The sequence below is a fragment of the Enhydra lutris genome, unplaced genomic scaffold, assembly GCF_002288905.1.
Source record: "Enhydra lutris kenyoni isolate GAN:26980312 unplaced genomic scaffold, ASM228890v2 scaffoldscaffold4, whole genome shotgun sequence".
In the NCBI taxonomy this organism is placed as follows: Eukaryota; Metazoa; Chordata; class Mammalia; order Carnivora; family Mustelidae; genus Enhydra; species Enhydra lutris.
This window is the reverse complement of record NW_019154088.1, coordinates 31,610,559-31,627,980: the sequence shown is the minus strand read 5'-3', so window position 1 is coordinate 31,627,980 and position 17,422 is coordinate 31,610,559. Positions and strand designations below refer to the sequence as shown.

Genomic DNA, 17,422 nt, shown 5'->3' with positions numbered 1-17,422 from the left:
AAAGGCAGGAAGGAGACACAGGTCAAAAAGGAAGAAGGAGAAGAATTCTAGGCTTCAGGAGTCAAAAGAAAAATGGCTTTCAAGAAAGGTTTCAAGTACCAGATGCTTTTTTGCTGTCCAGTAGGATTATAATTTCCTCAGGAACTGTGGTTGAGCAGTCTCAGAGGAGTGGAGGAGGTAGAAATAAGATGACAGAGGGAGAATGAATGGGAAGGATACACTAGCATAAAACTTCCAAGAATCCAGATGGTGTAGGCTGGAGAGAGATGATGGCAACATGATGGGAAGGAAGGGTTGAGAACCGAGCTGCTGCTAGGCTCTATAGTGCCTTTCTGAACATGATGAAAACTTGACCCTGAGTAGACATATTCCCATGTGGGTGCTGGCATGACTTGGCCAGCAGAATATTGGATGGATTTTATCCTGACTGGCCCCTCCAGCTGGGCGTCTTGCTGTAGCACACAGAGGCAACACTCCTGAGAGAAAGTGTTTGATGACAGCAGATATTCAAGCACGTTTCCAGGCCTAAGAAAAGTTTCTAGTTGCTAGGGTTAGGGGGTGGCACAGAGTGTAATTTAGAGACAGGAGGATAGGGAAAACTTCTAAAGGAAAATCAAGAGAAGCATGAAATCATGGACTCAAAGCACAGCTGCTCTTAGACAATAAACAGAGAAGATACGACCATTTACACCAACACCTTACTTAAAGAAATCGCTCATCATTAATCTGTACACATAATATAGGCATGAATGTACTCCAAACCTCCTTTGGTAGATATAATAGGGCTTCAAAAAAGTTGTGACCAGTGAATGCCATATAGTTACAAAAAAGATTGAGGCAGCTCTCTGTGAAACATACAGAAGGACTTCCAGGGGACAATATTAAAAAAAAAAAAAAATGAAAGACAAAAGACACAGTGTTATCTTTTAAAGAAAATAAGAGCATATACATAGATCTGCTTATTATTACAGAAAGAAACAAAGGACAAATAGAGCTGAAGACAATGAAACTGTAGGCTGGCAAGGCTGAGGGGAAATGGGCTTGATGGGCTGGGGCAGGGGGGAACAGTGTTTTGAATATAACCTTTTGGGTAGTTTTGGCCATAGAAAGCATGTTAATAGTCTGTACATCCAAAAAAAAAAAAAAAAAAAAGAAATTCAGTCAATAAGAATGGAAGAAAAACAATAACTTAAAACTGAAAAGAAATGAAAACAAATGAACTTAACTTTATTTTGAATGAATGTCATAACTGAAAGGGAGAAGTAAATAAGGGGAAAAAGAAGGAAGGAAAGAGGGAGGGAGAAAAAGATGAGAAAAATAACATATGACATTTGGAACAAAATATTTTTTTTTAAAGATTTTTTTATTTATTTATTTGTCAGAAAGAGAGAGAGAGAGAGAGAGCACAGGCAGACAGAGTGGCAGGCAGAGGCAGAGGGAGAAGCAGAGGCAGAGGGAGAACAAGGAGCCCGATGTGGGACTCGATCCCAGGACGCTGGGATCATGACCTGAGCCGAAGGCAGCTGCTTAACCAACTGAGCCACCCAGGCGTCCCGGAACAAAATATTTAACCAAACTTCCTCTGTATTGAGCAGAGTGAGGTGTGTAGGAAGGGAAATGTGGGGTTGGGGGAATTGCAAATGAATCCTGAACTCTTTTCAAGAGGTTGTTTATTATAATGCTTCTGAAGCAATTTCTGAAACTATTTTAAATGTATTCCATTATTCCGTAAGTGAGTAAATGTATCGATGTTGCTGGTATCCAGGGTTGTCACAGCGGAAGAAGGGAAATACAAATACAGAATCAGAGCCATCAAGAATATTATAGGATAGATTGAAATTGGAAGAACTGGTGAGAACTCCTGATTTCTAAAATAAGTAAATGTATGTGTATATGTGTGTTTGTGTGTGTGTATATGCATGTGTGGGAATATGCCTTTGTGTATATATAAATGTATGTATATATACATATACGGGCATACACGTTCATGTATTTCCTAGCTTTGTTGGATGACAGCACCAAGAAGCAAAGACAGCCCCATAGCCATAAGCACTCCTAGAGCTCAGATCTCTGTCTCTAATCAATCCCTACTAAAAAGAGCTAAGGTCCTGCAGAGAAATGGCTGATTAAAGGATTGGGGCAGATAGGTACAAGATTAGACTAGAACACATTATTATACCAGAAAGAAAAAGATAGCTTAAAAACTGTCATAAGAATTCCAAGAGCTAGATTGAAGAGGCTCAGACTAGCCAAATCTGGGACAATTTCTGCACCAAAATAATTTAAGTGCAGTAATGAATTATAAATAATGGGGAAATAATTCATGAATTTTTATCTATAATAAATAGATCAATAAATAAATACCAAAACTGACTGATAAATGGTAGCATTGGAAAGTCATCATTTTGCAACCATCTTAGCAAGGATCAAATTAGACAAGAATTATCAGTGGATGCTAAATAATGGAAAATTTTGAGGCAGAGCAGCATATTAGCTGGCTTTAAAGTGATTCTCCACAAAATGATCAAAATCATCACCACTAATGGGGGACAGAGGCACTGTGTGTCTCCCGATATAATATGCCAAGGAGGACAGACCACCAACAATGCTATTGAGAATGCATGGGTTCGATCTAATCATGAAGAAAGATAAGATAAAAACAAAATGAGGAATAATGTATTTTTAAAAGGGGTTGGGAGAAATCTATTTTTCATAATTATCAATGTCATAAAAAAAGGCTGGGAAATGTTTCCAGATTAAAGGAAGCTAGAGATATGACAACTAAATTTAATACCTACTGCGTATAGTGAGGAAGGAAAAAAATGCTATAAGAGATATTATTAAGGAAACTGACAAAATTGGAATGTGAGAGGTAGATTAGATAAATCTATGATATCAATATAAACTTTTGAAGTTGATAATTATACTATGGTTATTTAAGAGAATATACCTATATCCATATTAAAAAATACACAATGAAATATTTAGGGATAAAAGGCCATGATCCATGTAACTTATTTTCAAAGAAAATAAAAACACTAATTTGAAAAGCTAGATGCCCTACTATGTTTACTACAGCATTATTACAATAGCCAAATTATGGAAGCAACCCAGTCTCCATGGACAAATGAATAGATAAGGAAGATATAGTATATACATACAATGGAATATTATTTGGTCATAAAAAAGAATGAGATCTTGCCATTTATGATAACATGGATGGACCTAGAGGGTATTATGCTCAGTGAAATAAGACAAGGAGAGGAAGACAAATACTGTATTATTTCACTTATATGTAGAATTTAAACAAAAACAAACAAAAATCCCCAGACGCTTAAATACAGAGAACAAACAGGTGGTGGCCAGAGGGGAGGTGAATGGGGGGATGGGTGAAATAGATACAGGGGATTAAGCAGTATGAACTTCCAGTTATAAATAAGTCACAAAGATGAAAAGTACAGTATAGGGAAGACAGTGAATAATATTGCAACAACGTTGTGTGGTGACAGAGGGTGATGACACTTATGGTGAGCATCGAGTAATGCACAGAATTGTAGAATCAATATGTTACGCTTCTGAAACTAATATAACATTTGATGTTAATTATACTTCAGAAATAAAAAAAAAAACAGATGGGGTAAGATATTAACAATAGGTAAACCTGGCGAAAGTGTACTATTTTTATTTTTGCAATAGTTTGTGAACCTGAAGGTTATTTTATTATAAAAAGTAAAAAACAGTTGAATTTGTTATTTTAAATGTTTATAGTTTAGGGTGTTGCCAGGGTGAAATCCAACAAATATGACCCAGGAACACTGCTATCTTAGGAAATAACTCCTGAAGAAAATGAGAAATGTTGAAGTAAATATTTTTGGAAACTGAGACAAAAGTATTTACTTTTAAAGCAAGAGGACCTTTGGGCAAAAAGGCCCATGTGAAGAAAAATCACGTGAAGAATGCTAGGAATCAACAAATCCCACATTTTCATGTCATTAAATTAAAATTTAAGTTTTATTTTCTAGAATTGTCTCTCTCCACCACTACTTTCAGATAGGAACAAAATACATGGAAGGGAAATTGCATCTTTTAAAGTATTTACCAAGCAAAATGCAATGATAAAAATGTATGTTCCTACCAGAACATTAATCTCGTCCTTCATGATTAACTATTGCGCTTTTCTTTCATCAGGCTCTGACCTTTAAGGTGTTCCTGTTGTGTGTGTTTTTAATGCTTAACTTTTCTGGAAAATGTGCAGAGGTCATAATGAGGCATAATTATATACAATATATAATTTTCTTTGGCCTTTTTCAAGTGCTAATTTAGCTATCATTTCTTCCTATAGAATTTTTTTAAGAAATTATTTCTAAGTGAAAGTCTTTTCTTCAGTTTTGGCATGAATTATATGTTCAATGAGTAATACAGACAGGAAATTTAGCTATGTGTGTGTGAATGTTAAGTGAACTCTGTAAAAATACTTCTTATTTATCTAGATTGAAAACGAGATTCTGAAACAGCTTTTTTTCCCTTCCAGACTTGGCCTTTATGTAAAGGAAGCCACAAGTAACTAGCCTAGCTCTCTTCATCCTCAATTTCCTTATTGTAAAATGGGTGTCACTAATTAGTCCAGTGCCTGGTATACAGTAAACACTTATGTGATGAGTTATTTTATTATTATTTAGATTGATTTAAAAAATAATATCCAGAGTATGTTTACTGACCTAGCCAGATTTCCTGTAACTTATTTATTTACTATACCAAATAGTAATTGGTAATCACTATGGTGATGCCAAATCATCAAAGATTAAATTTTGTTTGAAAATGTTCGAGTTGTAAGTCACAGGTGACTTAAATAAGCAGAGCCTTAGGTTAACAAGAATATTCTGGTTTATAATCATTCCAAATCAATCAGAATCTGTTTCCTTTTCCTTTTAAAAAGTAATATACCTAATGAATATTATTTCATTCCTATTGAAAATGCTTCTTAGTCTTTCAATGGTTAGTAATTTTACAACTTTCCAAAAAATGTTTCTGTATACAGTCTGCAAGCAAATACATCACTGATGAGACAGTGATCCTGAACTTAGGAAGTTCTTAAAGTATTTAGGAGAGAGCCAAAATGGGTGTATATTGTAAAGAGAACTGTTTTCTGAAAAAGTCAAGGAGCTTTCATTTTACAAAACCTTGCCGTAAGCACCATTAGTCACTTGAGATCAGCAGGGATAAGAGAACCTACATGAAGACTGATTTGATTTTCATACCACTTTAACGACAAGATAAATTTTTGGCAACTTGGGTTTCTATATAAAAAGACACGTTAAAATAAATGAAACATATCTGCAAGAAAGCAAACACACACACAGAGGGAATTACTTGTTTTGACTTACTAACAGTGTAAGTAACTTGATCAACTAATAGAACAAGACTAATTCTATACACCATAGAGTATTTTTTTTATAAACCAGTGGTTAGGGAATATTGGGATTTAGAGAGGATCTTTTGCGTTTTTATGTTCCTAATACCTTCCGTCATTTTAGTCCTTGAATAAATTTTGCTGAATAATGTTTGTTTTATGTCTATAATGGCCTATTTGTTTACAGGGAGGTAGGATGTGTTTTTAATGACAGGGTAAGTGTAAGGACAAAGAAATATTTTAATAATTTTAGTGTTTCTTATAAAATCATGTATTAATTTTTATTAAATTGACAAAATCTATTATTGTATGCCTTGATGGTGTGGAAAAAACACCAGATTACACGTGGGTAATCCTTTTCCAAATTTCCACATAAAATGAATGTAGAAGGGAGAAAGAGTACTGGCACAGTCTATAAAGTGGACAAACATGACAGCTTCCATGGTAGAGATACGAAAGGTTTTGTGTATGTCTGGAAGACGTTGATATTCCATATCTGATGCCTCTGTAGTTAACCAGGGGTGAGTGTACCTGGGCTAACTCCTCAGAATTTCCAATGTAAATGTGAGGCCAAATTTTGTTGCATTTTACATTTGCTTCCCTTAAATTCACTTTTTTAAAGACTGGACTCACCAGAAAGCTTGGGTTCTTCATCGCTGTGGAGTGTCCAGGGCTGTACATCCATGCACAGGGTTTTCACTTCTCTTTTCTTTCGAAGTCCTTTCTCAGGTTTTGGGGAACTTTTCAACCAAGAGAGCATAAGCCTCAGTATCAGTGATTCTTAAACATGATGTCATAAGGGATTTGTAATGAATAATAAGGCACGAATATTTTAAAATAATTTTTTTAATTAAATTAAATTAAACTTTAATTTCTAAATTAATTTAGAAATTAAAAAAATTTCTAGGTGACTTAGTCCATTAACCATCTGTCTTCAACTCAGGTCATGATCCCAGGGTCCTGGGTTCAAGCCCCGCATCGGGTTCCCTGCTAATCGGCCTGCTTCTCCCTCTCCCCAGTTTGTGCTCTTTCTCTCACTCTCTCTCTCTCAAATAAATAAAATAAAAGTCTTTTAAAAGCATACTCTTTTAAGTACAAATTAGGTTTGCTTCGAAGTTATGTATAAAGTAATGTCACTCCATTCAGCTGCATCATGATCCCCTTTATGAGTGGGACAGAAGTGGGGGTCTTTCCTCACCGGAAATTGTTTATGAATCCTTGGTAAAAGCCTGGAAGGGTCTCACACAGGCAAACAACTTCCAAGTTGTGTGTGTTGCAACAGAAAAGAGAAGGAGAAAAGTTGCTTTATGTAGGCCCTGTTTTACTTCAAGACACAAGTACAAATAATCTTTGCATATTTTCTGCTTTGGTGAGGGCCCATCAATCAACGAATAGAACCATCTCAAGGCATTTGCCAAAATGCCTTTGCAACAAGAAACTGTAATAATGTGAGCCTGACGTGCACACATCAGTGTGTTATTTTACTCTGAAAAATGCAACTACATGGCAAGTCTCCTATTTAGGGGCTATTGATATATGAAAGGCATATGGTTGCTTTTTAAGGAAGAGGAAGTGAATAAAAAGACCTTCCGTGAGTGTCCCTCCATAGGCATATGGCAGTGGGAGGTGGTAGTGCTCTCCACGGTGAGTTAAGGAGAAGAAGTACTAAGAATGGTTACCTTTTGAACATCTTCTATTCAACAAGAATGCCCACCTGTGGCCACAGCAGTGTCTGTGGTGAATACTTATTTCCTTGGCAAATTCAGATTGTTAATTATGACCAGCATGTGGGAAATGAAAGTGTATCTTACACAAACAATGATCATGGTTTTTACCTTTGTTTGGGATGAAAAATAAATTTGAAAAAAAAAAGAAAACAGAACAAAAACAAACAAACAAAAAAACCCGGACTCTTTGAAATGGCCAGGATTTAAAAATGCTTTAGAAAAACATTTAGAGAAAAGATTCCAGTTTATCAGTGAATTGAAGTGAGTTTAGGTTATGTCAATTTTCCTGATGGTTCTGATTGAACCAATGACTTAGTCTGTAATTGACTAACCCTCTAAATCAATCAAAGGCAGGCTGTTAATAAGTGAACTAAACTTAAGTCCTTAAACCAACTGTGGATGTGGAACAATCTTTAAGAGTATGAAACAAGGCATACTTTATTTTACTAAAGGTAATATGAAACTATATCGAGAACTCAACAAAGTCTAGAAAGCAAAAATAATGATGGTGGGTGCTAATACATTACATTGATTTTGCAAATGGGACTCCATCTACCTTTAAGAAAATGGTGTCAGAATTTAGAACACTGTAGACCAGAAATGGGAAAACTTTTTCTGTAATGGAGCAAAAATGTTTTTGTAAATATTTTAGGCTTTGCATGCTACATGGTCTCTGCCTCAAGTACTTAACTCTGCAGTTACAGTGCAAAAGCAGCCATAGACAATATGTAAACAAATGTGTGTGGCTATGTTCCAATAAAACTTTATTCATGGACACCAAAATTTGAATTTTAAATAATTTTTACATGTCATGAAATACTCTTCTTTTTTTTTTCCAACCATTTAAAAATGCAAAAACCATTCTTAGCTCATAGGCCAAACAATAAAAGACAGTGTGCCAGATTTAGCCCAAATTGTAGTTTGTTGACCCCTGCCTTCAACTACTAAAGCATGAACTGTTAAGAGTAGCTTGTGAATTTCAAGACACATCAAGAATGTCAGTGACTCATTCCTTCTTCATTAAAGAGTAGCTATTGAACACATTACTTATGCCCTATACTTGACAAAAATGTTTACCCTGAGTTGAATAATGAAAACAAAACAAAACAAAACAAAACAACTGGACACATCCAGATTATGGGTCATTTTGTAAAACTGGCCTGGACTTTTCAGAAATGTCAGTTATGAAGGATCAAGGAAAGAAAGACTAAGAGCATAGGGAAACTGTTCAAAATGAAAAAGACATGAAAACTAAAAGCAATGCAGGATTTTTGTTTGGATCTGGGATTATTGTAGGCTGAAGCATTTAGATGAAATGTTAGGATTTGAAATTTAGTTTCAAATGGTTCAGCACAGAAGTATATATATGTGTGTGTGTGTGTAGACAGAGAGATGAAACTAATGGAGTAAAATATTAACAATTAACAAATCTGAGTGATGAGTAGGCAAATATTGTACTATTCATTCAGCTTTTATAGGTCTGAAATTATTCAAAATAAAAACTGAAAAAATGTATAGAAAAAAAGACTATTGTAAATTTAGTTGGTTCAAGTTAAAAAATTTGAAGTATAAGAATTATACAATGCTTGAAAAATCAGGTATTTATCAAAATTCTAAAATAATACTAAACTCATTTGGAGATTAAAATAATTTGACACATAACAAATAGCAGGATTATTTCAGTGTGTTTTGATAGTTGCATCTAGATTGTTCCTAGGAATTTTAGCAAGGGTAAAACCTAAGCTGGATGAAAGAAACATAACAAATTCACCAAATTCAGATTCTCAAAAACCCTGTATTTAGATTGTTCTGCTGTCGTGTAAGATGCAGATTTATTCAGTGACCAGAAATCTGAAACCTTTTTTCTGTAATTAAAATTTTCAGATTCAAACATTTCAACTTCTAGTAGTCAAATCCAGATAGCTCTGCATACTATTTCTGCTCATTAGGTTTTTGAAAATGTAGAGAAACTAGATCGAAAACAAAATAAATGGGTCATCACTTAATTTGTTGAGATCACTCTATTCAAGGACATGAAAGGCACTTTCACAAGAAAAACTGTAAACCCTTTGTAGGCAGAGGGCGTTCTCGTTGCCTTTGTATCTCTAATGCCAAAACACAATGCTTCACACAAGTAGCCACTCAATGAATGTTTGCTGAATGACCGAATAAATGAATAAATAAATGGAGGGGAGGACCCTACCTTATATGGAAATGGGTTAAGTTTGGATTTGATGTAAGGAAAAGATTCAAGATGACTCCGGCACTAGACTGGGCCACTAAAGGACATGAGGGATTGATTATTTATTTATTTTATTTATTTATTTAAATTTACAATAATAGAATAAACATATATCTTGAATATATTTTTAGAGAAAACCACTTAAATGTTCAGATATTTTCTACATGTATGATGATAAAGACAGTTCCTCAATTTCAAGGAGTCTGTCTGCTAACATTCATTCACTCAGGTTGAAATGGATCTGAAAGTCGTGACAAGTGAAAGGCAGTTGAGGGAATGAGGAACAGAAATCACAAGGGCTGGGAGAAGACGAGTAACTGGCCTCAGTCATCTTCAAGGATGCCATGAGAAAGAAGGGGCAGAAATAGCCTGGGCAGGTCATCAGGACAGAACCAGAACTGGGAGCAAAATTAAAGGCAGAGGGAAGGCAGCACTATGTAGATTTTAGCAACCGAAGAAAGAACCTTCTAACAAAGACACACACCCAACCAGTTTGCCTTAACAAATAATGAATCGCTCAGTGGAAGGTGTAGGCAGAACTGGTGTGACCATTTTCAAGGATGGCTGGGGAAGTAGTGCCCACACACAGCAAGAGACTAAAGCTATCCCATCCCTTCCAACCAGAAAAAGTACTGTTCGATAGAAGTCATTTTACAAATTCAGAGTTAATATTAAGAAGGTAATTAATAAGCAAATATTTGTAATACCGCAAGGACTTCAGTGAGCATATATCAAGTAAATGGAACATCATGGTCAGCTTGTTCCAGTAGGTGTAGACCTTGGCATTACCCAAAGAAAATTTAAGTCGTCTCAATATGTAAAAAATACCGTACCTTAACAGAGATCCCAAATGCTCTGAGGTGTTTCACAGACTCTCAATCTTGGGCCACTATCCCTATGTCCTGTTATTTCAAGACTAGCTAATTTTCTACAGCTGCCTCCTAATGAGCCATTTATCTCTAATCTCTTCCAGCTGTAATCGTCTTGCCCACCACTACTAGATGTCTGCCTAGAACTTCTTTTGAACTATTACTACCTGTTCAGAAGCCTAGAATGATTAATCAATTTAGAAATATGTATGGAAAAAGATTAGAAGAGACATAACAATAGTTACTAAAATGGTAAAATTGTAGACTAGTATTTTTTTTTTAATGTTCTTGGTGTTGTACTCATGTTCTAATGATAAATACAGTCAGGTGCAAAAGAAAGACTTTCCTTACTACCTACTGTATTACATACAAAAGCTCCAACTTAACTTTTTTAAAGACTGCTCATTCAGTCTCCCAGTTTACCTTTTGCCCACTAACCCTGCAATAAAACTTCACTCATTTTCTGTTGTCTAACTTTCTGGTCCCCTCTAGCCCTTCTCTTCGGCCTCATCCCTCTTTGCTACTTCTGTCTCTGTGCCTCATTTACCACTCTGCTCTCATCCTTGCCTGCAGAACAATTACTGCTTCTCATTTGTGTGTTCCCTGCATCTGGGCTGTAGGTAAGCCTCCTGAGGGCAGGGCCTTTGCTGATCTACGCATCCCCCACTCTAGAATAGTCCTTGCAGATAAAAGGTGTTAATTAGCTATCAGTTGAATAAATGATTGCATTACCTATTTTCCTAGTTATTTATGTTTTAATGCAGGTGTCTCAGAATGAAAAGGTACATGTCACCCATACTGTCTAATTCAATACTTAACTTCAGTAAATTTTTATTGGCTACCTACTGTGTATTAGGCACTTTAGTAGGTGTTAGGATATAAATTAAAAACTGCATTTAAGAAGAGCAATAAAGACCAGATGGAATATTTCTCAGCTAATTTCTTTTAACACAAAATAAGTACACCTGAAATCTATAGTCTAAGTCAAAATAGTCATATTTTCTAGACCGTCTTTCTAACAAACACATTCAAAAGAATTACATAAAATAAATATGAGACTGACTAGTTAGCCTGAAATCCAATATCAAACCCTTAATGATAAGTAGAGATAAAAAAATCTAGGATAGGTTCTTACTGGTTTAGGGGAACTGGCATTTAATCATTTGTGTTCTAAGATCTTTATAGTGATCAGAAAGATTTTGAAAATTGTGAATGCTTCATGTGTAGTTTAAGTAATTTTAAGCCTCTTATGCAATATGGGTATTTTGGAAGCTACTATGTGTTGTAGTTTTTCCAGAATCAGATGTAATAATTTGGTAAAGAACACAGGTAGAAGAGATCACTGGTTTTCCTTTTCCCCCAATAAACTATGTTTATTATGCCAATTTTAATTACCATGCAATCTAATGGTTTAAGGCTTATATTTTCCACATCACTAGACATCATAAACATGAAAGCATTTTATACTGTCATTATACATCAATGTTTGTACTTGGTTATACATATATACAGAAATTATTCACACATCTTAACCTTGCTATTTCCTCCTTTCAAACCAACATAATTTTACCGTGAAAGCAGCTTTTTAATAAATGGTATAAGAAATACAGCAAGGCACACTTTTTTAAAAAACTTTTTTCTCATTACCACCTCAAGAAGCATAAAAAACGAAAATGTTGTACATAATTTAATAGTAGAATGTCACCAGTTTATAATATACAACACCATATAGTTGTTTCTTGAAGTGCTGCATAGATAATCATTTTTAAAATAAAATAAATAAAATGGCGCTTTTAAAAGTTGCTTAATTTTGAAAGAAGGACCAGTATTTCTTCTGTACGCTGCAATCAAATCAAATGTTGGCCTTTTAGGTAAACCTCTTTCGATAAACATAGGCATCATACCATAAAAGAAAAAAATCCAGATTGAAACATGAAATTGGTCAAGTACGGGCAGGGGTGGGGGTGTCATTCCAGACAGGTGAATTTAATGGACTATCGATTTGGTGGACTGCAGAACTTTAAAGAGTAGATGGGGAGGGAGGAGGCAAACGGAAAAGTCTCGCTGGAGAGGCAGGGCTGGCAGAGGTAGCTTGGGACAGGAATCCATGGGAAAACAAGCAGCTTCGCCAAACTTCAAAGACAATCACCTAAAGAAAACCAGTGCACAATCCAGATCACAAGGCTCATGTGGACAAATTGCATTCGGAGGGAAGATTCATCTTAGGAGAGGTCAGTGTGACAAATGGCAGTGACGTGATGAAACCACAGACTAGCCCGGGGTGGGACGAGGAGGCCACCGCTGAGTCAGGCTTATCTACAAGAAACAAAAAAAGTGATAAGAAAAGGTATCAGAAATGACTGTTTCATTGGCAAAACTGAGCCCTCTGAGGAAGACTGCCGTTTTGGAATTACCTGCTAATGTTCTGAAACCAAAGGATACACAAAACATAGTGATTTTAATAGCCCAACGGTTCACATTATTGACAAAAATGTTTCAGAATCAATTGAAAAATGCATTGATTTTTTTTTAAGACATGGTTTTAAAGAAAACAAGAAAAATCATCAAGTTTGACCTTTTCTCTGGATATCATCTACTCTTTTGCTTGTGAACTCAGTTTTGAACACTCAAGATAGATTCAAATCACTATGAAAATGTGAGGCCGCTGGTTCCAAGCGACACAGCCAAGTTTCCACAGTGATTCACAGCCTGGGAACTCGGACCCTCAGGTGGTTGAACCTTTTCCTCAGGGACTGTATGTATGACAGTGGAACTGAACAATTCCACCATTATATGGTGGTGAAATATTCACAGCTTTGTCACAACCCCAAATGTTTCAGCCCCTTACTGGTAAAAGGATCTAACCTGGGTTTCTAGCTCAAATATGAATGCATTTCATTTAAGGTACAGACACCCTGTGAAAGTAAAAATGACGCAATTATTTCTGGACATCTTGATGGCTGAGACACAAATTCATTCAAAACTCAGTTCTGCCTACTTCTAAGAGGCTGAAAGCAACAAGTTGGATGTGAGGAACAGCTAAATTCCAGGGATAGGAAGTAGAGGATGCAATTACTTGAGGTCCTCTGACCAGCTGTCAAATAAAGCAGGGTTTGCTTGTCTGGGTTTAAACCGAGTTCTGGTGCCCAATGTCAGGTTGCTTTATTGTCTTTCTAGAACTAAATATTCTCCTTCTTCATCTTTCTCCTTCTCTATAATCATGTAACCTGTTTATGAGCCAGAAACACTTCAGCAAATGTGGTTTGGCTGAAGTCTCAGGAAGCTGGGGAGAGAAGGCAGGTTCTCAAGAAGAGGGAGAGATAGACAGGAACAGATGGGCCAAAGTTTGGTACAGTCAAATATGGCAGTAACTCAAGAAAGTGCATGGTGCATTGTTCAAATGCGGAGGCCAGGACTCACTTGAAATATGGACACCGAGTGAGGAATCCTGAGGTGAGGCAAAGCTGGTCTTACTAAATGCCAGTATTTAAATTCTCTCTGGCTAATCAGGTCTTTCAACTTGACCCACTTGGAAAGTCGCCGAAAGGGGCCGGCAAAACGGACTGAAGCACAGATCTGGGGTGTGTGTGTGTGTGTGTGTGTGTGTGCGTGTGCATGTGTGTGTGTGTGTTTGTGCGTGTGTGATGGGTGATGACCAATAAAATCTTTGTTATTTAGCATGGCAGCTAGTTATTCAGAAGTGCTGGATAATTAAAAAGCATTTCACATCTGCCAGAACCTTGACTTATAAAAATGATTTTAAAGGTAAATTTGGTAAAGATCTACTTGCATCGTTTAGCAAAAAATTAATACACTATCACCAAGAATAGTTTCTTAAGCCTGCTGGTCCAGCTTTGGATCATATTAAACACTTAGTGTCAATCCAACTAACGGAATAAGAATTTACATCGTATATATACATGAGAAATGTTTGCTCTTAGTTTTCTCAGTTTGTAATGACTGAGTAGGAGCAATTTTACTGGGTATGTGTATACTGAAGCATTCAAAAATACAAGTAATTGCTGAAAATCTAAAATCGATGAGCTACCCACAATCACATCTGCAGACCAGTAAGACAGGAAAAGCAATGGAGTAAAAAGTTCTGAAGGAAATTCATGCATCCTAAATACAGCCCCTCCAACACACACACACACACACACACACACACACACACACACACACACACCATACACAGCAAAACAAAACTGAAAACCAGAGTAAATCAAAAAGAAAAAAAAAAAGTACACACTGGCTAAATGTGATGAGTGAAATTTTTATACCACAGGATTTATCCAGCCTGAAGTTTACGGTTAAATCATTCACCAAAGATCAGAGGCTTATGATGAGGATTATGAAGAAATAACTGTCAGAATACAGCAAAAAGATTAGTGCAAAGTACATCTCTTAGGCAGGTCCTAGGAGGCACTCCAGACATACATTATGTGCTTCCTCCAAATGAGGCAGAAATTTCTGGATCTATCCGTTACCTTTTCTTTGATGTGATTTGCTGTAACTGACCTCTCTATTTTGGTAGAAACATGGCACAGAAATGAAAATAGTGAAAAGCACAGCAGTGTGCCTAGAAATCAGTGTAGATGCATCCTGTGTGAGACCATGTTTAAAACTTCAACAGCGTCAGTGGGTTTTTAATTAGAACAGTAAATGAATAACCTCAAAACCTTTTTGAAAAAAATTCTTGGTACAGATGTAGACTGTAGCTGCTGTTCTAAGTTGTAGCTCCTTCCAGATGACATACCTTCATCATCTGAGAACTTATTTCTGGGGGGGAAAAAAAGGGCCCAGCAAATTGAATGTGCTGATAGAGCACTCCAACTGATGGTTTTGAAATCGCTTTAAAAAGTAGAGCTTTTTTTTTTTCCCTCCTTTGAATCTTGTAGGAAGAACAATGACAAGAGTTAAGCTCTTATAGACACGAAGTCTCATACCTACCAAATAACTTTATTAAGGATTCCTGATATTTAACACCAAAGGCATGTCAGTCTTTTGCGATTAAATAACTTGTCCTGGTTGGTAGTATTTTAACAAAATGTAAATATCTATGTCCAGGTACCCAGTGCTAATGACGGGGGAATAATGTAGGCATCCAGATATTTGGGGTATGTGACACAGAAAAAAACTGAATAGGACCAGTGGATATGACTATGGAAATGGCCCCTGGCTGATCACAAGTCACTTGGGGCCATGTCAGTTCTGCAGAAGGAAAATCTGGCTGCGTCTCCCATTGTCTGAGATAGAGCCAGGAACCACATCTCGGGGGCTCCACAAAATATCGCTGACTGGCAGGTAGGCCAGCTGATAGCTTTGCATTGTCGTGCCTGTGAAATGTGAGAGCTGCGCCCACCCAACAGCACAGCACATTCACTTGCCCAAGTCCAAAGATGGATCTGCTTATTATTCCCATTTCCACTCTCCAGCTACGTCATAGACCGAAAACTCCCAAAGTATCTAAAAGGGAGGGTGCGATCCAGGGGCTTCTCCAAGGCCAGTGCTGCTGGAACTCTAGCTCTCCACATGACCGGTGACTTCAGGGTCCCGGTCACACAACATCTTGCTCTGAGGGATGTTGCTTTCAAGCCTCTATCCCCTTGCAGAAAACAAAAATCAGCCGGGCTCCACCAGCCCTTCTGTGGGGCTTGGCCGAGCCAGCGGTAACAATCGGTACTAATAGAACTTGTTTAGAAGCAGCTTCTAGAATTGCAGTGACTCTCCCTTAATGGTCAGCTTTACTGCATACTGATGGAGAATGTGATTATGGGGTGGACATGTTTCACAGAAAATACATTTCTCTTTCTCCTACTTTTGTCCTCACTTCTGGCCAATTGTAAATGGAGTCTGAAACACAGAAAATTAGTTGAGCTATATTAGTAGGTAGGATGTCTTTCTTCAATTTTGCATACCGAGTTTATTTTTAGGGTATATATATGCTATATATTCCCCCCCTCCCCATTTCTAGCAGCTCTACACAGAATCACACATTTTAATGAGCTTAGGGCACAGGTGTTGCAGGAAAAAAATAATGATGTTTGCCATTCATCTTTCAAATTAAATAATGTGTTTTTAAATAGTAACTTTTTTCATAATACATTATGGGAACAACATTTATCTGTCACATTTTAAAAAGATGTATTTGTAATAAATGTAAATTACTTTTAGAAAATCAGTAATTAGGCTCATCAAAAAATAAACAATCTGCCACAAAAAAGATAATCTTTAGCATAGTTAAGTATAATAACTGTTATTTGAATAAGTTAACAAATTAGGGTAGATTGCTTCTGTAATTCATTTCCTATAGCACGAGTTTAGGTTACAGCATTAAGCTTCTGGAGTGGGGGGTGGAGATGGCATTCGGCACATCACACTTTGGTGAAATACAACTCTCACATTCAAAAGCTCAAATTTTCTTCTTTAGACTTGACTGAGAAAGTGTATTCATCACTGGGGCTCAGAAATGGAAAATAACTGAATTTTCGTGTCACTTTTCGAGCTATACCATCATCTCAGAATTATCAATCAATAGCTGTCTTATTAAATATGAAGAGTGGAATGACTTTCTTAAAAATTTTGATGGAAATCAGCCTGTCACCTTCAGGCAAAATTCAAAAAATTCTGTTTTTATCGAAACGCCATTAACCTGTCATGTATTCGCTCTGCATTTGCTTTCTGCGCCTGTTCTCGGTCTGTGTGTGGATAAATAGGAGCCTCTTCCCTAACATCAACTTTCCCCTCCTGTTTGAGTCCTTGGCCTTGGCCGTGATTAGGAGCTGTGACAGCACAGCCTTCCACTGGGGAAACAAATGTGATGATAGTTGCATTAGACAGAAGCATAAAAGGGAGGCCCAGATCAGGAGATGCAGCCTTTAACCTAATCATTGTTCATTTCCAGGCACCCGAGGGAGTGGGCTGCTCTGTGTGCAGGAAACTGAAGTGGGGGGCATTGTCACTGGGCATGCATTTTGATCAGAGGGTATAACTGCAATTGGGAGAATTTTTTTTCCTCCCTCAGTGGCAGGATGTGGGGTCCTAAATAATCTGGCTACTTCCTCAAATTTAGTATTCTTCTTGCCAGAATTATGTAATAAAAATAATGTCACTAAAAATGTCATTTGTGACCGTCTCTCTCCCTTTTGCCTCGCAGTTACTTGCATTGTTGGGA

At 36.7% G+C, this 17,422-nt stretch overlaps 1 protein-coding gene across 1 annotated transcript in view; it reads right to left on the bottom strand.

Annotated features, from left to right (window-relative positions):
- Positions 1–11,558: 11,558 nt before the first annotated feature.
- LOC111139065 (A-kinase anchoring protein 6) overlaps positions 11,559–17,422 on the bottom strand; it is a 364,313-nt gene continuing 358,449 nt past the window's right edge. Inside the window, 1 exon segment of the mRNA XM_022491196.1 lies at positions 11,559–12,564. The gene's annotated coding sequence lies outside the window, so the exon portion shown is untranslated.